Raw genomic sequence first — 21,819 nt, forward strand, 5'->3', positions numbered from 1 at the left:
TAATTGTGGTTCTTAGATTTGAGGAAAGGTTTGGAACAGCTATATTAATAAAAGGCACTCCTTTTTAGGAAAGAGAAATCTTGTACGCAATATTAATAGCTAGGAACTAATTGTTCTTCGAATATATATCCAAATGCTATATGGAACATTTTTGAGTAACAATGTACCAATCTACCGGTCACACAGAGAGAAGTAAAAAATAAACTAGATTAAATTCCAGTATTTTTGACTCTATCGTGCAATTATTTAAAATTTATGGCAAACTGATGACATAACAAGTAGCAAAGATATCATAACATGCCTGAAAAGGTTACTTGGACACACATCCTGTTAGAGTATTTTACATTTTAGCCCCTTACCTTTCTTTATTTTGAGTTAGCTGTGTGTTTGAATTGTTCACGCTTACATTTTCTTGAGCGATCAAAGAGGACAGTTTCACAATGTCAGCAATTATAGTCTCCAGTTAATCAGCATCATTCTTAAATACTGTATGATGTAACAGGCTACCCCTACCATGTTTCTTTCTCTTTGTTAATGTAAGGATCTCACCCCTGTCTATAATCAGTGGTCTGAAAATTCACTCCCTGAAGGATTTTTTTTTGTTTTTATTTCATTAATCATTGATTAAAAAACATAAAATTTTATTCATGTCGGTCTGTATTTTCATTTTTTTGTCGAAGTCTGGTCCTTGACTGTAATTATCACTCAGTCTCCTTAAGTAGACATAGCTCATTAAACAAGAGGCTGCATAAATGTTCCTTAATTATTCATTCATTTTGTGGCGCAGTGCAATTCGAAGCACACTTCAATGTGGGTTCTTATGTAGCTACTCCCAAAACATTTTTAACTTTGGTTCACCATTTAGAAACAGACAGCTGAATCTTCTGCATGTAAAAAAACTTCAGGCATTAGGCCCTTGTAATGGATTCCAACCCAGCACTGATCAGAAGTAGAATTTTATAAGAAATTATTGTGATGTTGTTTGCAGGAAGCGTGTTTTATCTAATACGGCAATTCTTATGTTATCTTTTGTATTTAAGAACATGGGTATGTATATTATAGCATTGAAGAATCTAATGTAAATTATTATAGCTAACAAATCTATGTAAAAGTTAACTTCACTGTCATATAAGTTTCTGGGCTCAAATTAAGCTAATACAGCTACATTCGTTTTGTAGGGTGTCATGCTTCAAGTGATCCTTGTTAAGATGTTGTGTGATTTTTCTACTTTCAGATCACATGCACATCTCTTAATGGTATACTAACATATTGACTATGAGACACAGCACAATGAAGCTATCTCTGCATCTCAAATTTGCCAGTCAATTGTAGCTAGCATTAGCACCAGAAAAGGTGAAGTAATATGACCTGTGAGAACAACAGTTTCCACTATTTCAGGAATCAAGTTGACAGTCAATAGCTTATATTTTTTTTCTCTGAATTCCTTACAGCCTGAACACTAACATCACCCTCCAAATATCTATTAAGGTGGGGGTGGAGAAATAATGAAGTATAGTGGTGGGAGGAGGGGCTCTGGGAGGGGTGTTGCTGCATTCTGTTCACAAGATTGAATTGTATTCAGTACAATGTTTCCAAATGGCAATTTGTATTAGGATACTCATCGGGAGCTATTTAAGTAAGTGAAATGCATAAACATTTGTATTCATAAAAGTAGTAAAAACATGTACCATTTATAAGTGGGAGCATGGGCTTAACACTCACACATAGTATATCAAAGTAAATGAACTGCTGAGGTGGGATAAGCTCTGATAGTGGCTATTTGTAGCTCGAATGCAAAGGGCTGTGAATACTCAATCATTGAATACAGGCAAGGCTGAGATTGATGGATTTGTTCTGGACAGCAAGGGAATCAAATAATAAGTTTGGAAAGTAATGTTGATATATTCAGGTCTGCTGTGGCTTGACTGAATAGTGGAACAGGTACACCCCTTTTCCTGTTTCTTATGACTTCATGTATGTTTGCTCCCTTTGTGCTGTTGCATTAATGCATTTTACAACAAATTCTAAACTCTATTCTCTGAATAATGCATTCCATGTTGAGTTGGACTGAAGGGTCTATTTCTGTGCTCTATGAGTATATGACTCTATGATGCTAGATATATTTGGAAAATGATAGAATTTTTGCTATTATTTTGGGGATATAATTTATTTTTCTTTCTCCTTGCATTAAACATTTTCTTTGATATAGTTAGGTTTTTAGCCTGGTGAAGTTTTGCTAAAGTATCTGAAAATGACTTTATCTTAACATCTTAATTTTAAGACATTGAAAATGGCAATAAAGAGACTATATTGGATGATATGCTGGGTTTATTGATGCATTGTCAGTTTCTGAGTAAAACAAACATTTTAAAATATTTAAAATATTTTAAGGAGTAACTATTGCAATGCTTTCACTTAAAAATAAACTAATGTTAAAATCCTTGCCCAACTTCCATAAACAGGCACAATTAATTGAAAAAATGCTGAAGTGATGCATTTGATTGCTTTGACAACCCCACTAACAGCATATGTTGGGGGTGAATTGAAGCCACTATGTTTCCTTGTCTGGATCAAAGGACTTGCTTAGTTTATAGTAGTAGAGGAAAATGATGAGAGAGTCTTAATAAGAAGAGGCATTTGTTATAAAGATGATGTAATTTGTTGCAAGGTAACGATCAGGACAAAACCACTTCAGTAAATTGCACATTGAGCTGAAAATTTTTGGGAGACCTCACTCATAAGTCTTCAGTCTACTAGATCCCAAGATATTCTGTTTCCCTATCCAAGTCCTAATAGCATCATCAGATTGGGAGAAGAATATGAAGTCTTCAATATGAACCCTTTCAAAGTCATTACTTTGTGCAATATCTCCCCCAAGCTTTAATTTCCATTCGATAACATTTGTACATTTATGTACATAATTGCATTTAGCATTATCTCGTTTCCCCCCGCCCCCCTCCCCAAGTCTCTAAATTTTGCAAATTAAGGTGATCTGAAAGTTTCACTACTCTTCAGAATGCAGTTTCTTCAAACTTTGGGGATTGGTAGCTCTTTGGCTTGACAACTGTTGATCTTGCTTCTGTTCTTGAGCCTGTGAGGTCTGTAAATCATTTTTGTTCCTTGCTTCATTTGCCCTAATCAATTACTGTTGGAAGATTGTTCAAAAGAGACAAAGATCTTGCGGTCCCCTCACTCAACCCATTCAACCTTACAAATAATACATGAATGCTGCTTGTCTGCCACCACTTGAATGACAAATTTTAGCAATACTATATAAACATCAGCATTTTTCTTCAGAAGGGACTTGACTATCTAGACCATTTGCTTTGCTTCCCTTTGATTGTCTCAGTGAGCTTTTTACATGTGTAAGTCTATAAATGGTTGCAAATTGGCTGAATAATTGTTCATAAACAATGAGATCCATTATCTGGCATGATCACATCAGGGATTTCAAGTGTAGCAAATATTTTGTGGTAGCAGCTGAGATGTAGTCAAGGTGTACAACTTTTTCACTTATACGTAATAAATACTCGACTTAAACAAGGTGAGATCATCCATCAAACGTAAATAGATCTGTTCTCATTGTTCCAATGAATTCAAGACAGGTGATGGGTATTACTGTCTCTCACACTCAGGCCTCTGAACAGCACAAGTTTCACAATCAGCTTTGAGATTCTCGATCTACATGGAGATCCTCAGCCACCACATCACCAACCAAGTTCTGGCTCTGCTCTTGGTTATTCCAGAGTGCCCCTAATGTATTTTATCCAAAATATCTTCCCGTAGTGAAGTCTGAATGATCAGGTTTTCATCAAAGCCATCATGAAATGCTGCCAACGTTCAAATAAATCATGGTATGTCTGCAGCTTTTCAGTCTGGCTATCCTTCAGCACAAAGCCAGTAACTGTAGCACATTCTTTTATTCCCTTTTAACTTGACTAAGCATGGTATGACTTGCTGGCAGCTTTCCACTGTGACCTGAGCATTCAACTCAATTTCATTAACAAATTCCTCATCTTTGTTCTAAAGCTGTCCACTGTCACTCAGGGGAGCACATCTGCTGACTCCTACAGCTCCTTCTGCACACATTTTATATTGTAGATAAACCACGTGAGTTGGAATCAGAATCTTTATATCCATGGAGGCATCCTTACAAACTCTTTCTCATCAAACAGGGTGATCAATCCTTTATGGCCGAACGCTGTGAGAACTCTCAAAACAGTCAATGTGATCAAGGGTCCTCCTTACCTAAAACAGCATAGTGTGTCTTCATGTCTGAAAATGTCATCCATGATCTGTTTCCAGCAACCATCTGGTAGCTCCTGTTGAAACAATGCTCCTAAGCCTATGGCTGAAGCATAAATAGTTATGATAGTTGGAAAGGATGGATTATTACATTTGTCCAGGAGATCTGTGGATTTAGGAATGTCCTTAATCTTTTGGAAATCCTCTGTGAGTTCCAACAGGTTTTTTTGCATTTTCCTGAAGAATAGCCTCAAAGATTTCATCATAGTTACCGAAGTAAGGCAAGAATTTTGCAAACTGGTTTACTATGCTTCAATATTAGTGGGAAACTTTAGTTTCCAGTTGGTCTCCCATCCTTGTTGACAATGAAGTTTAAGTAACAAATAGATTCCTTGAAAAATTCACACTTGTCATTGAACCCTCTTGTCATATTCCTCCATTACCTTCCAATGTATCAATAAGTCATCCTACTGGCATTAAACAGTTTCTAACGCCATAAGATATTGGATATTGTCCATATAATGATGGCTATCAACGTTACCATGTGTTTGGTATACCCAAATCAAATTCCAATCTGCATTGCTGATCACCATATGGCGTGTTACTGTAATATAAGTCAATTTCAGCTCATAGTTGGAGTTGTTCACTGAAACTATCTTTCTTTTTTGACTGTGTTTGAAGGCTCCCTTGGTTCACAGTAGAGGAATGCCACACAGAGAATGAGAAGAGTCTGTTGTCATAAATATGATGTGGGCAGTTAGTTTTTATTTATATGTGGGACAAGGGCTTCACTGGCTGGCAAGCATTTGTTGCCATACTCAAGTTGGCCATGAGGTGATGGTGGTGAGTTTCCTTCTTGAATCACTGCAGTCCATATTGACCCATAATGCCCTTTGCTAGGGAATTCCAGGATGTTGACACAATCATAGTGAAGGAATGACAATCTATTTCCAGGTTAGGATGGGGAGTAGCTTGGAAATAAATTTACAGGTGGTGATGTTCCATGTATCAGCTGCCCTTGTTCTTCTAGATGGAAATGGTCATGGTTTTTGGAAGGTGCTGTCTAAGGATGTTTGGTGAATTTCTACAGAAAATCTTGTAACTGCTGTTACTGAGAGTCAGTGGTTGAAGAAATGAAGGTTTGTGGATGTGATGCCAATCAAGTGGGCTGCTTTGTCCTGAATGATGTCAAGCTTCTTGAGTGTTGTTGGAGCTGCACCCATCCAGGCAAGTGGGGAGTATTCTATCACACTCCTGACCTGTGACTTGTAGATGGTGGCCAGACTTGGGAAAACAGGAGGCGAGTTACTCACCACAGTATTCTGAGCCTCTAACTGCTTTGTAGCCATTGTGTCTACATGGTGAGTCTAGTTGAGTTTCTGGTCAATAATAACCCCTAAAATGTTGATTGTGGAGTATTTAGTGATGGTAGCACCATTGAATATCAAGGGTGGTGGTTTGATTGTCTCTTATTTGAGGTAGTCATTGTCTGTCATTTGTGATCTGTGAATGCTACCTCCACTTGTCAACCCAAGCCTGGATATTGTCCAGATCTTGCTGCATTTGAACAAGATCTTTAGTATCTGAGGAGTCTCAAATTTTGCTGACCATTGTGCAATGATTAGCAGGCTTCCCTATTTCTGACCATATATTGAAGGAAAGGTCATTGAGAAGCAGCTGAAGATGGTTGGGCCCAAGACAACACCCTGAGGACATCCTGTAGAAATGTCCTGCAGCTGAGATGACTGACTTCCAGCAACCACAACCATCTTCCTATGTGCCAGGTATGACTTCAGCCAGCAGAGACCTTGTGCTCTGATACCATTGCAAAGGCTTTGCAAAGGTTCCTTGATGCCACACTTGGTCAAATGCAGCCAGAATTATTTGTTGTGGGATCCCCTATCTCTGTCTATCACTTGCTGCTTATGTTGTTTGGCATGTAAGTCATCCAGTTTAATAGCTTCACCAAGTTGGCACCTCACTTTCAAATGTGCTTGATGTTGCCCCTGGCATGCCCTCCTGCACTCCCCATTGAACCAGGGTTAATCCCCTGACTTGATGATAATGGTTGAGTGGGGGATATGCTGGACCATGAGTTTGCTGATTGTGTTGGAGTACAATTCTGCCCCTGTTGATGGCCCACAGTCCGTCATGGATGCTCCGTCTTCAGTTGCCAAATCTGTTTGAAGTCTGCCCCATTTAGCACGGTGATAGTGCCACACAACACGGTGTAAGGTATTGTCAATGTGAAGGCTGGACTTCGGATTTTTCCAAGGACTGTGAGGTGGTCATTCTTACTGATGCCTTCATAGACTGATGCATCTGCAGCCGGCAGATTGGTAAAGATGAGGTCAAGTACTTTTTCCTTTTTGTAGAAAGTACAACTAGTAAGTTTGCAGATGACATGACAAATGGTGGTGTTGTTGATCATGAGGAATATGGTCTCAGACTACAATTTGATACTGATCAGCTGGTAAATTGGGCAGAGCAATGGCAGGTAGAATTTAATTCCGATCAGTGTGATGTGATGCATTTTGGGATGTCTACTAAAGGAAGGATGTACATAGTGAATGGTAAGTCCCTGGAGGGTACTGATGAACAAAGGGACCTTGGTGTAAAAGTCCATAGACTCCTGAAGCACAGGCAGACAGGATGGTGAAGAAGGCATATGGGCTGCTTACCTTCATTAGCTGGATGGTCACATATAGAAGCAAGGAAGTCTTATTACAACTTTATAAAACGTATATTAGGTCACAGATGGAATACAGTGCGCATTTCTGGTTAGTGATTGTCATTATCAAAAGGACTGGAGAACGTGCAGGGGAGATTCACCAGGATGCTACCTGTGATGAAAAGTCTCAATCACAAGGAGAGACTGGATTGGTTGGATTTGTTTTCCTTGAAGCAGGAAGAGGCTGAGAGGGATCTGATTGAGGTATCCAAAATTATGAGAGGCATAGACAGAGTGGATTGTGAGAATCTCTTCCCTGTGGCATGTGTGTCTAAGACCAGAGGGCACATGTTTTAGTGAATTCCATAGGCTAACCACTCTCTGGGTAAAGAATTTTCTCTTCATCTTAGTTCTGAATGATCTATCCCATTTCCTTAAACTGTGATCCCTGGTTCTGAACTCCCCAGTTATTTGAAACATCCTTCCTGTGTTTACCCTGTCTAATCCTGCTGGAATTTTACAGGTTTCTATTAAAATCCCACTCATTCTGGTAAACTCCAGTGGATGCAGTAACTGATCCAGTACCTTCTCATACGTCAATTCTGCCATCCAAAGTATCAGTCTGGGTATTAATTAATACCCGTCTGCAGTATTAATCCTTTCGGAACATCTCCTTATGCATGAGAGAGCTTCAGTTTTGAAAGTGGATCTGGTTTGTTTATTTTTTAATTTTTTTAAAAACCTATCAGAAAGATCATGAATTCTCATTTTGTGCTGGGTGTATATTGTATATAAAACCCTTCATTTTGGAAATGGTTTCTCCAATTTTTGAAATTTGTTAGTGGAATTTCTAAAATAGAGACACACTAGGTTTAAGTGAATAGTAGCAACACAGCCTGCATTAATAGTAATTCGGAAATGGAGATAGATAATTCTGACACATGATAAAGCAAACCAAGAAATAGCTTCAGCATTTTCATTTTGTATAATTTTGGAGGCTTCCATCATGTGATTTAGAATTTGCTAAACTAACTAGATTAATACTTATGGTTTAAGTCACTCATAGAATTTCATCAAGAACACCTACCAACAGAGGTCAGGGGCCATTGGATAAGAGTCAATGAATTGAATTACATGAAGATGGAAAGGAGAGGTCATCCTGTTGCGAGTTTTCCATAGGCCTCCGAATAGTTCCAGAGACGTAGAGGAAAGGATAGCAAAGATGATTCTCGATAGGAGTGAGAGAGACAGGGTAGTTGTCATTGGGACTTCAACTTTCCAATTATTGACTGGGAACACTGTACGAGTACTATAGATAGGTCAGTTTTTGTCCAGTGTGTGCAGGAGGACTTCCTGACACAGTGTGTAGACAGGCCAACAAGGGGCGAAGCCACATTAGATTTGGTACTGGGTAATGATGCTGGCCAGGTGTTAGACTTAGAAGTAGGTGAGCACTTTGGTGATAGCAATCACAATTCTGTTATGTTTACTTTAGTGATAGAAAGGGATAGGTGTATACCACTGGGCAAGAGCTGGGGGAAAGGCAATTACGGTGCGATTAGGCAAGATTTAGGAAGCATAGGATGGGGAAAGAAACTGCAGGGGATGGGCACATTAGAAATGTGGAGCTTATTCAAGGAAAAGCTCCTGTGTGTCCTAGATAAGTATGTACCTGTCAGGCAGAGAGGAAGCTGTAGAGCGCAGGAGCTGTGGTTTATGAAGGAAGTGGAATCTCTGGTCAAGAGAAGAAGAAAGCTTATGTTAGGATGAGATGTGAAGGCTCAGTTAGGGCGCTTAAGGGTTACAAAGTAGCCAGGAAAGACCTAAAGAGAGAGCTTGGAAGAGCCAGGAGGAGACATGAGAAGTTGTTGGCTGATAGGATCAGGGTAAATCCTAAGGCTTTCTATCAGTATTTAAGGAATAAAAGAATGATGAGAGTAAGATTAGGGCCAAATCATGGATAGTAGTGGGAAGTTGTGTGTGGAGTCAGAGGAGATAGAGGAAACACAAAATGAATATTTTTCGACAGTATTCTAGAAAAAGACAAGTTGTTGAGGAGAATACTGAGATACAGGCTACTAGACTAGGTGGGATTGAGGTTCACAAGGAGGAGGTATTAGAAATCTTGCAGAGTGTGAAAATAAATAAGTCCCCTGGGTTGGATGGGATTTACCCTAGGATCCCCTGGGAAGCCAGGGAGGAGATTGCTGAGCCTTCGGCATTGATCTTTAAATTGTCATTGTCTACAGGAATAGTGACAGAAGACTGGAGGATAGCAAATGTGGTTCCCCTGTTCAAGAAGGGGAGTGGAGACAACCCTGGTAATTATAGACCAGTGAGCCTTGCTTCAGTTTTTGGTAAAGTGTTGGAAAATGTTATAAGAGATAGGATTTATAATCATCTAGAAAATAATAATTTGGTTAGGGATAGTCAACACGGTTTTGTGAAGGGTAGGTCGTGCCTCACAAACCTTATTGAGTTCTTTGAGAAGGTGACCAAACAGGTAGATGAGAGTAAACCGGTTGATGTGATGTATATGGATTTCAGCAAGGCTTTCGATAAGATTCCCCACAGTAGGCTATTGTACAAAATGCGGAGGAATGGGATTGTGGGAGACATAGCAGTTTGGATCAGTAATTGGCTTGCTGAAAGAAGACAGAGGGTGGTGGTTGATGGGAAATGTTCATCCTGGGGTCCAGTTACTAGTCGTGTATCGCAAGATCGGTGTTGGGTCCACAGCTGTTCGTCATTTTTATAAATGACCTGGATGAGGGCAGAAGGGTAGGTTAAAAAGTTTGCAGACGACACTAAGGTCGGTGGAGTTGTGGATAGTGACGAAGAATGTTGTGGGTTACAGAGAGACATAGAGCTGGGCTGAGAGGTGGCAAATGGTGTTTAATGCGGACAAGTGTGAGGTGATTCACTTTGGTCAGAGTAACTGGAATGCAAAGTACTGGGCTAATGGTAAGATTCTTGGTAGTGTAGATGAGCAGAGAGATCGCAGTGTCCAGGTACACAGATCCTTGAAAGTTGCCACCCAGGTTGACAGGGTTGTTAAGAAGGCCTACAGTGTTTTAGCTTTTATTAATAGAGGGATCGAGTTCTGGAACCATGAAGCTATGCTGCAGCTGTACAAAACTCTGGTGCAGCCGCACTTGGGGTATTGTTTATAGTTCTGGTCACCGCATTATAAGAAGGATGTGGAAGCTTTGGAAAGGGAGCAGAGGAGATTTACTAGGATGTTGCCTGGTATGGAGGGAAGGTCTTATGAGGAAAGGCTGAGGAACTTGAGGCTGTTTTCATTAGAGAGAAGGTTGAGAGGTGACTTAATAGAGACATATAAGATAGTCAGAGGGTTAGATAGGGTGGACAGGGAAAGCCTCTTTCCAAGTATGGTGACGGTGAGCACGAGGGGGCATAGCTTTAAATTGAGGGGTGATAGATATAGGACAGATGTCAGAGTTAGTTTCTTTACTCAGGGAGTATTAAGGGTATGGAATGCTTTGCCTGCAACAGTAGTAGATTTGCCAACTTTAAGTACATTTAAGTCATCATTTCTAGTCATAGAGTCATAGAGTCATAGAGGTGTACAGCATGGAAACAGACTCTTCAGTCCAACCCGTCCATACTGACCAGATATCCCAACCCAATCTCATCCCACCTGCCAGTATCCAGCCTCCAAACCCTTCCTATTCACATACCCATCCAAATGCCTCTTAAATGTTGCAATTGTACCAGCCTCCACCACTTCCTTAGTATATGTTTTCACTAATTAATTAATTCTTTAAACATATTCGGACCAATCAGTTCTTGTTTTTTTTTAATGATAAACAGAATATTTAAGAAATGGTTTGTGATCTAAGCATCAGCTCGAAGTAATTTAAAAATTATTCTCAAGGAAAATCAAAATTGATTTCTCCCCTGTTCATATTACAGACTTCACATTCAGATGGGTTTACATGTCATGAAAATATTTTGCAAAATAATACAAAGATTATGCTATCAGTGCTGAAATTAACATAGACAATTCATTTTCTGAGATCCTGTAGACTAGGTATGGACACCCATACTTAATTAGTGAAGGCTTAATTAGTTAGTTTTCACAGAAATATCTCTCAATGTGCACTGTCAGTAAAGCTGTGTCAGTTGAATATGGTAAGTGGTTAGTTTATGATTGGATTAATAGTACTTTATTTTTCCTGTAAATGTTAATGGAAATCAATAGAAAGGAAGAGGTAGATGTAATCACTGAAACTTTCTAAATTAATAGACTCATTGATTAACTAACAAATTTGTCAGGGAACAAACCTGCAGCTTTCCCTTATTGAACACGAATGTTTTGCTGGCCTATGCTTTGTATAAGATGATTGTACAGCACTTTATCTTCTTATAGATTGGCATTCAGCACAAAGAGAAATATTTAAATCTCAGCAAACAAATAGTAGTGTACTTGCACACATATAGAACAGCAAACTATTACAATGGTATGTTTCAACAGCAATCAGTCTGTTGATTTAAATGGCCAGAGTTATAGGAAGTATATAAATATTGATGACAATGTGTATACATTAGGATGGCCGCTAGTGGAGGCAAGATCAGCAGTCACCAGACAATACTGAGGCATTGAGAGAAAGATGTAATGGTCCCTATTTACAATGTAAGAGATCTTTCAGCAATCCCCAACACCACCCTCATTTCAGCCTGAAGGCTTGCGCATTGGCATTGGTGTGCAAAGCTACTGTATACTTCATGGTCAAGGTAATACTTGACAGGGTTTTCCTATAACCTTCTGTCTTTGTACATCCTGATATTGGAGCTTCTTGCATCCATTCAGATCTTAAAGGCTGTTAAGACATTTTCAACAAGAGTCCAGGTTCTTGGATAACCCACAAGCTGCTGACCACCATTGCAGTCTCCAGTGTTGGCTATTCATTGGGCATTGGTTATGTTTTTTGGCAGTCTCAGAAGAATGGAGTGGAGATGGTACCCACTAACATCCGAGTCAGACTCCCACCTACCACCACAGACCACAAAATGTAACCCACTGTAACTGGGCTAACCTTTAAATGGAAGCCAGGTTCGGGGATGGGGGAAGGTGTGGACAGTACACGTGGATGCTGGTGGGAGAAGACTATAAAAGGATCAGGATATGTGCATACAGAAATCAGGCCCCTGCGTCTTCAGTGATTTTCCTGAATAGGTGTCCCTCCAGAACCCAGCCCCCCCATTTTGTTTCTCCCTATCTGCTCAAGGCATCAGGGGCTAAGGTTACTGAGCTGCCTGCTCTCTGTTTGGAACCACAGTTCTTAGTGGCAATTGGATAGAACATGTAAAAGTCAAGGGGAAATCCAAACAGCTGCCCTTGCATGTCATGGAATTCCTACAGTGTGGAATTAGGCCATTCAGCCCTTTAGGTCTGATTCAACCATCGAAAGAGCTTCCCATCCATACACAGACCCAATCCCATGCCTGTAACCCAGCGTTTACAATAGCTAGTATATCGAGGCTTCACACCCTATGGCAATTTAGCATGGCCACATAACCTGCACACATTTGCACTGTGGGAGGAAACCAGAGCACTTGGTTTCCACGCAGATACCAGGCAAGCTCCACACAGACAGCCACCCAAGGCTGGAATCTACCCAAGGTCCTTGATGTTGTAAGACAGCAATGCTATTCACTGAGCCGCTGTCACCAATTTGAGGTTGGGTTGTCCAGCTGATCAGTGAAGTCATATCTCATGTCTTTACCTTGCTCAGTGCGACAGTGAAGCAATATTCTAGGGCAACACAGTGGCTCAGTGGTTAGCACTGCCCTCTCACAGTGCCAGGGACACGGGTTTGATTACAGTCTCGAGTGACTGTGTGGAGTTTGCGCATTCTTTCTATGTCTGCATGGGTTTCTGCTGGGTACTCTGGTTTCCTCCTACAGTCTAAAGATATGCAAGTTAGGTGAATTGGCCACGCTAAATTATCCAGGGATGTGTAGGTTAGGTGCATTAGTCAGGGGAAATGTAGAGCAGTAGGGGAATGGCCCTGAGTAGATTACTCTTTGGAGGGTTGGTGAGGACTTTTGGGACAAATGACCTGTTTCCATGCTGGAGGGATTCAATGATTCTCCCTTCCCTTCTCTGCTTCATCATTCAATCCTCAGTCCACATTATTGCTGTTGAGTGCTGAAAGAGGTGCAAACTTCATCCTGTGCTGCAATAATTATGATTAATTATGATTTCAGATTGTTTGTCTCACAGAGCTAAGTGGCAGTAGACAAATTCATTGTTCAATCAGCTTTGGCAGCTGAGGATGAGCTATAATCTGGATGAATGGATTGCAAGTCCTCTGTCTCTGTCTCTGTATGGAAGATGCTTTTTGAAATAATTTTAAACTACTTCATCCAAGAACCTTATGCTCACAGATCCACAAGACAGCGGCATCAGGAATTGTAAGCATCAAACAATTTCAGTTTGAAGGCTGTAAGTTTGATTGGCATGAGAAATAATAAAGTTTCTATGCGCTACCAGAGTTAGCTGTGAAAGGCAGTATTAATGCTTTGGAACAGAACTTAGGGAAATGTTAATTTGTACATGAGCCATGCTATGTTTGAATTAGCTGTGCTCAAAGCAGATAACAAAAGGACAATTTTATCTTCAGAGGGTACTAAAGTCAAACATAATGAGATATCTCCAGGCACTCCTCTCAAGCTGTTCAATATTAGCATTGGATACAATATGATTAGTCTGTGGTTGTAATGCAGCTGTAAACATTCAACAATTTTCCTCTTTGAGCATCTGAGATTTATTTATTCACTATTGCTTCAGTATATCTTCTTTGTTCATTGCCTAGAAACCAGAAACTGGTCAGGGGATTATTTCCAGGATTTAACTGAAGATAGAGCCAGCTTTATACCAAAGCCTGGGAACTGGAATTTCTGGAACAAATCGGGAAACCAGCAGATCAGACTTGGGAATATCAGTGTAATTGTGTAGCATTTTAATATAATGGTCACACGTGAATGATTTTATTGTCAGGAACAGTTTATTTGATTTGAGTAACGATTGTAAGTTTTCCTTTTTATAATCATACCGTAAGTTCCAAGCATATTTCTTGAAATATATATGAGTTCAATTTATTTTTACACAACTCATTATGTACCACATTATGTTTAATGCTTTGTGCAGTATTAATATCAGATTATTTAAAACAATAGGCTAGCCTTTTCAGACAGCGCTATCATAGATGATTACATTGTCTAATAAATAATCCTTAATCAATAGCATATAATTATTTTTCTAATGAATAATCTTCAAGATATATACTATCTGTCATACAAAACTACATTAAATCCAAAAATGTCAAACTTTAATAGACTGTAAATTAACAAAAGAACAAATTGATTCCCGGTCAGCAGATATAAACCTTGAATATTAACTTGAAAATAAAAGCAAAAGATTGTGGATGCTAAAGATATGAAACCACAGTAGAGCGCGCTGAAGAAACTCAGCAGGTCTGGCAGCATCAGTGAAGAAAGTAAGTATAATGTTGGTTATTTACAAGTATAAGTATAATGCTTTAAGTATAATGTTGGTTATTTACAGTTCAGCTCATTATCTTTATTCCCCATTCTTGTGCTTCCATTTGTACTTTCCAATGTCAGTTTTATTTGTGATTTTTTTTTAACCTTTGCTTCTTCTATCTTTCAGAGTCACTTTCAGAGACTCCTATATCCTTGACAAGCTAGTTTAAACTCATACTAACAGCATCAGCAAATCTCTTTGCAAAGATATTTATCTCGGTCCTGATCAGGTATGGACCTTCTGACCTCTACAGGTCCCACCACCCCAGAATTGATCTTAATGCTCCAGAAATCTGACCCTCAACAGCCAACTGCACCAGCTTTCTAGCCACATTACCAGTCGCTAAATTCTCTATTTCTATGCTCAGTAGGACACAGGACAGTGAAGTCACTGCTTCCAAGGTCCTGTCTTTCAATCAACTACTGAGTTCCTTGAAATGTGCTTTCAGGCCCTTGTCCCTATTTCTATCTATCAATATGGGCCAAAACCTCTGGCTGATTACCCTGCCACAAAAGAATATCCTGCAAATGCTGCATAACATCCTTTACCTTGCTTCAAGAAGCCTGGAGTCACATTGACAGCTGCAGAAAAGCCTGTCTGATTCCCAATTATGGAATCTTTATCAGTTGTGCTTTTGCATTCTTCTTCCTTCCAACTATCCACTCACTTAGTTGCAGCCACAGTCCCCTAAGGAAATTGGAATATCAATTTGGTAGCACAATAGACGCATTGCTTCTAACATGTGATCCCATCTCTAAATGCACTAGTAATGTAGTCTGCCTCACACATGCATAAGGGACCATGCCCAATCAGGTCATTATTATCCAAGTAGCCACTCAACACATTCTTAAGAATAGACACTAGGATTTTCCCTCCCAATTATGTCAGTATATAAGTCTTTAATTCCCTATTTTCTCTCTGATACCCGCTTAAATAATGGTGTGATGTTTTTCTAGCTCCCAAATTGCATGTATAATTCCAGAATGTATAATGTTTTTCAAAGATGTTCACCAATGTGGACAATTTCTCTCGCTGCCTTCTTCAAGATGTTAGAATATCAGACCCTCGGGGCTTATCAACTTGCAAACCCATTTTCTCCAGTACAATTTTCTTACAAATAATAATTACCTTCAACTCCTTACTCGTCCCAGGTACTCGGATCTCTCATTCCAGGAGATTTCCTGTTAGTCTGATATCATTGGTAAGAAAAGTACTTGAAACTATTATGAAGGACTAACTTGACAGTCAGAAAATAATGATCAAATTCAGTGTGGATTTATGAAAAGGAAATCATGCTGGACAAACTTGAGTCAGAGTTTTGAGGATGTTAGTAGTAGAGTTGACATCTAGGAATTAGTATTGGATACTGAGTTAAAAATCACACAACACCAGGTTATAGTCAAACAGGTTTAAAATCTGATTGAAGATTTGTAGCTCGGGTATCCGTTGTTGTGGTTCTGCTCGCCGAGCTGGAAGTTTTTGCTGCAAACGTTTCGTTCCCTGGCTAGGGAACATCATCAGTGCTGTTGGAGCCTCGTGTGAAGCGCTGCTTTGATGTTTCTTCCGGTATTTATATTGGTTTGTTCTTGCCGCTTCCAGGTGTCAGTTTCAGCTGCAGTGATTTGTATCAAACAGGTTTAATTGGAAGCTAGTTGCATTTGGATATACTGAAGGCTCTTGGTAATGAGTCACACAGGAGGTTGGTGAACAAAATTACAGGACAAATGATAGGAAGTAGTATACTGGAATGGACTGAAAATTGGTTAACAGGAGAAAAACAGGGAGTAGAAATAACTATGCCATTATCAGAATGACTGGTTGTGACTAATGGTGTCCTGCAAGTATGATGCATAGGCACCAGCTGTTTCCAAACTATATCATTGATTTAAACGTGGAAACTAAATGTAATATTTTCATGCTTTCCGATGGTACTAAACTAGGTGGGAATGTGTGTTATGTGAATAATGCAAAGAAGCTTCAAGGGAATTTGCATAAGCTGAGTGAATGGGCAAGGGCATTGTAGATAGATAAGTGTGAGGTTATCACACTCCATGTTGGTGGAGGATTGAAGGTGTAAAGTATTTCTTAAGTAGTGACAGATTAGGATAAATTGTTATCCAAACAGACCTTGTGTCCAAATTCATAATTCACTAAAAGCTAACCTGCAGGTGCAGCAAGCAATTAGGAAGGCAAAAGATATGTTGGCCTTTATTACAGGAGTATTTGAAGACAGGAGCAAGGATATCTTGCTTCAATTGTATAGAATCTTGGTTAGGCTTCAGCTTGAATTACTTGCTCCCCTAAAGATGGATGTACTTTCCATTGAGGTAATATAGTGAAAAGTTACCCGATGAATTCCTTGGACAGTGAAATTGTCATATGAGGAGTTGCATTCTCTACATTTCAGAAGAATGAAATGTGATCTAATTCAAACTTACAAAATTCTTGAAGGATTAGACAAAGAAGATAAAAACAGATTGTTTCCATCAGCTGGGAGTGTAGACCCCCGAGAACACAATCACTGAATAAAAGGCAAGCCATTTAGGGATAGGACAAAGAGGAACTTCATTCGATGGCAGAGAGGCTTTGCTGAGAAGCATTGTGGGAAAAGTTAGCTCAATCACACAATCAACAGACTGAGGAAGAACCCAGTGTAAGCCCCGAACATTACATTGCTGCAGTGTTTCCATCCTTCCCTCTTTCTCTAACCAAATAAAAAGAGAGAGAGATGGAAAGAGATTGTTCGGTAGTTTGATGTCGCCTAGAGGCTATTTGGTTTGTTTGTACAGATTTCATTGGAATTGATGATACCAGTTAGTGCTGCTAGTTGGTATATGTGCAGGCTTGGTGAATACTGGGCTTCAGTGAGAAAGGTGAGCAAGGTGAACGAATGGTAAGGATCTTTTATCTTTCTTTGTGTAAAGGGGCAGAGATGGCAGTCAGGGCAGTGGTGTGCTCCACCTGCCAGATGTGGGTTATCAGGGAGAGGTCTAGTGGTCTGATGATTATGTCTGCAGGAAGTGTGACCGAGTGTAGCTCCTCACAGACCGTGTCATTCAGTTAGAGCAGCAGTTGGACACACTGAGGAGCTTATGGGGGCAGACAGTGTGACTATTACAGGGAGGTGGCCACACTACAGGTTCAGTCAGGTAGATGGGTGACTTCCAGGAGATGCAGGCAAGCACTACAGGAGTCTCTTTTGGCTGTTCCCCTCTCTAACAGGTATGCCATTTTGTTATGGGGGGGGGGGGGGGTGCAAAGGAGCAGTGGAGAATAGCCTCTCAGGAGAATATACAGCAGCAGCCAGGCCTCTGGCACCACAACTAGCTCTGCTGCAGAACAGGGTTGGCCAAGATCCATGTGAGTGATAGTGGTAGAAGACTCACTAGTTAGAGGCACAGACAGGTGTTGCTGTGACTGTTTTTGAGACTCCAGGATGGTGTGTTACCTCAAAGCAGATGTATGAAATTCTTAAGGGTGAGGTTGAACATTCAGAGGTCATGACGTACATTGGAACAATGACACTGGTGGAAAGAGGGATGAGGCCCTATAGAGTGGGTACATGAAGTTAGGAAAGAGGCTGAAAAGCAGGGCCTCGAGGGTAGTAACCTCTGGATTGCTACCAGCACCATGTGCTAGTGAGGCAAGGAATAGAAAGATAGGACAGATGAATGTCTGGCTGAGCAGCTGGTGCAAGGGGCAGGGTTTCAGGTTTTTGGATCACTGGGACTTCTTCCAGGAAAGGGGTGACTTGTACAAAAGGAATGGATTGTACCTAAGCTGGAGGGGAACCATATCCCCTCAGGGTGGTTCACTACTGCTACTCGGGAGGATTTAAACTAGAGTGACAAAAGCCGGGAACCAGAGCAGCAGGTCAGAAAGTGGAGGAATTGAGGAGATGGTAGATGTTATGACCAGTAAATCAGAAAGAAAGGACAGACAGACACAGGTAATTGGACACAATGGCACTAATGGGCTAAAGTGTGTTCATTTCACCGCAACGAGTATTATAGGAGAGGCAGATGAGCTTAGAGCCTGGATCAGTACATGGGATTATGATGTGTTGGCCATTATAGAGACTTGGTTGAGAAAGGGATAGGACTGGCTGTTCAATGCTCCAGGGTTTTGTTGTTTTAGACGAGGTGGAGGGAAAGGTAAAAGAGGTGGGGGAGGAGCCCACCTCAAATCAGGAAGGATGTTATATTTGCATTCAGACAGGACGTACTGGAAGGCTCATCCACTGAGGCAATATGGGTACAGCTCAAAAATAAGATGGATGTAATCATTCTGATCAGAATATACTACAGCTCCCCTCCTCTCTCACACTCCCTCCTCCCTGCCTTCCACCTACCCCCCCAAAATCTCCCCCCCCCCCCCAACAGCTATGAGACATCGAGGAATAAATATGTCAGCAGATTATGGAAAGATGGAATAAAAGTTAATTTGTCATAGCGGGTGATCTTAACTTCCCAAATATTGACTGAGACTCCCTTACAGCAAGATGCTTAAATGGGACAGAATTTGTTTGGTGAATCTAAGAAGTCTGTGGATAGTCTAACTAGATGAGGGGCCATACTGGACTGTGTATGGGCTAATGAGCATGCCAGATAACTGACATAACTGACAGTGAGAGAACATTTTGAAATGTATGATCACAATTCCTAAAGTTTTCAGATACCTATGAATAAGGATATGTCAGTAGCTTGTGGCAAGGTACTAAATTGGGAGAGGGAAAATCACGTCAGTATTAGGCAGGAGGTAGGGCGTATTAATTGTGAGAAGCTATTATCGGCAAGTACACATTTGCAATGTGGCAATTATTGGAAGAATTGCTGATGAGAGTTCAGGACTGGTATGTTCCAGTGAGGAGGAAGTACAAGAATGGCACGGGAATGAACCTCTAGATAACAAGGAAGGTTGTGAATTTAGTCAAAAGGACTAGGAACCTAAAATTGGGCAGAGCCCGTAAAGAATTTGAAGAAATCAGGAAATAACTCAAGTAGGGAATTAGGAGAGCAAGAAGGGGCCTTGAAATGGCTTTGGCAAGTAGAGTTAAAGAAAATCCCAAGGCATTCTTTACATACATTAAAAACAAGAGGATAGCTAGGGAGAAGGGAGGACTACTCAAAGATAAAGGTGGGAACTTGTGCTTGAAGGCAGAGGATATAGGTGGAATCCTAAATGAGTATCATATGTCAATAATCACCCAGGAGAGGGTTAAGGAAGATAGTGAGATTTGTGTGGAGCATGCTAATATGCTACAGCATTTTGAGATCAAGAAAGAAGTATCTTGAAGAGCATTAATGGTGGGTAAAGTCCCAGGGTCTGATGGTATCTACTGCAGATTATTGAGAGAGGCAAGAGAGGAAACTTCTTTGTATCTTTGTCAGCTAGTGGAGAGGTCTTAGAGGACTGGCAAGTAGCTAATGTTGTTTCTCTGATCAAGAAAGGAAATAGGGATAATTCAGGAAACTATTGACTGGTACGTCTGACATCAGTAGTGGGATAGCTATTGGAGATAATTCTGAGGGATAGGATTTATGCGCATTTGAAAAAAACTTGGCCTAATTAGGGACAGTCAGTCTGGGTTTGTGCAGGACAGGTCATGGCTTACTAACTGATTGAAGTTTTCAAGGAGATGATAAAGGTGATCGATGATGGTAGAGCAGTGGATGATATCAATGTGGATTTTAGCAAGGCTTGCAATAAGGCTTCTCCAGAAGATTAAGATACATGGGATCCATGGTGTCTTGGTCGCATGGATTCAGAATTGACTTGCCCCTAGACAGCAGAGGGTTGTGGTGGAAGAGTGTTTTTCAGGATGGTAGCCTGTGACTAGTGGTGTTCCACAGGAATCTGTACTGGGACCTCTGATGTTTATGATATATGGATGGGTTAGTAAGTTTGCAGGCGATACAAGGATTGGTGGAATTGTGGTTAGGTAGAAAGTTGTCAAATGTATCAGCTAGATGTAGATCATTTGCAAATACGGGCAGAGAAATGGCAGATGGAGTTTAGTCTGGGTAATTGTGAGGTGCTGAACTTTGGGTGATCGAATGCTAAGGAGAAGTATATAGTTAATGGCAGGACCTTAAATAGCAATGATGTATAGAGGCTTCTTGGGATTCATATCCATAGCTCCCAGACAGTGGCCAAGCAAGTAGATAGGGTGATAAAGAAGGCATATGATATGCTTGCTTTTATTGGTCAGGGAATTCAGGACAAGATTCAGGATGTCATGTTGCAGCTTTATAAGATTTTCGTTAGGTCGCACATGGAGTGTTCAATTCTGGCTGCCACATTACAGGAAGGATATGGAGACTTTGGAAAGGATGAAGAAGAGATTTTCAAGGATACTGCCTGGATTAGAGGGCATGAGCCATAAGGAGAGGCTATAAAAACCTGAGTTGTTTTCCCTGAAACAGAGGAGGCTGAAGGGATACTTGATGGAAGTCTACAAAATTGAGATGCATAGATAGGGTTGATGGTCAGAATCTTTTTCCCAGAGTTAAAGTGTTTAAAATTAGAGGGCTTGCAGTTAAGGTGAGAGGGGGGAAGTTTAATGGAGATGTGAGGGACAAGTTTTTTACACAGAGATTGGTAAGAGTCTGGAAGATGTTGCCAGGGAGGTAATGGAGGCAGATATGATAGGGATGTTTATGGAACTTTTAGGTAAGAACATGAACATGAAAGAAATAGTGGGATATAGACCAAGGGCAGGCAGAAGGAATTAATTTAGTCTGGCATCATGTTTGGCATAACACTGTGGGCTGAAAGGCCCATTCTTGTGTTGTACTGTTCTTTGTTCTTTGTTCACTACTTGGAAGGTGGCAAATCTTTGAATTCTAATCCCCAGAAGACTGTGAATGCTCAGGTGTTGAATATGTTCATCACATAAACATGCAAACAGATACGTAATAAGCAAGAGGTGAGTCTACTCCACCATTCAAATAGATTGTGGCTGAGCTGATTACTCCATATTCTCAACTCCCCCAGATAATCTTTCACCCTCTTGCACATCAAGCATATCAGCTATCTCATAAACACTTCTTTGAAGATCCCAGAATGATGTCCAACAGGATCTCAGCATTTGTCAACTGCAGTTTCAACAACATACTCAGTCACATTTCCATGGTGAATGCAAGTTTCTTGAGTCACTTTATTCCTTCTATTTCCTGATGAGTGGATTCCTAATTCTGGAATGTCAATTGTATCCTCGATGGTGAAGATACTTGCTCAATTCATTAGTCACCTTCTCATTTTACATTTTTGATTCCCATACTGACTTTCTATAGGATCAGCACTCATGTTGTCAAATTCTTTTTCAGAT

The sequence above is a fragment of the Hemiscyllium ocellatum genome, chromosome 4 (assembly GCF_020745735.1).
Source record: "Hemiscyllium ocellatum isolate sHemOce1 chromosome 4, sHemOce1.pat.X.cur, whole genome shotgun sequence".
Lineage (NCBI taxonomy): Eukaryota > Metazoa > Chordata > Chondrichthyes > Orectolobiformes > Hemiscylliidae > Hemiscyllium > Hemiscyllium ocellatum.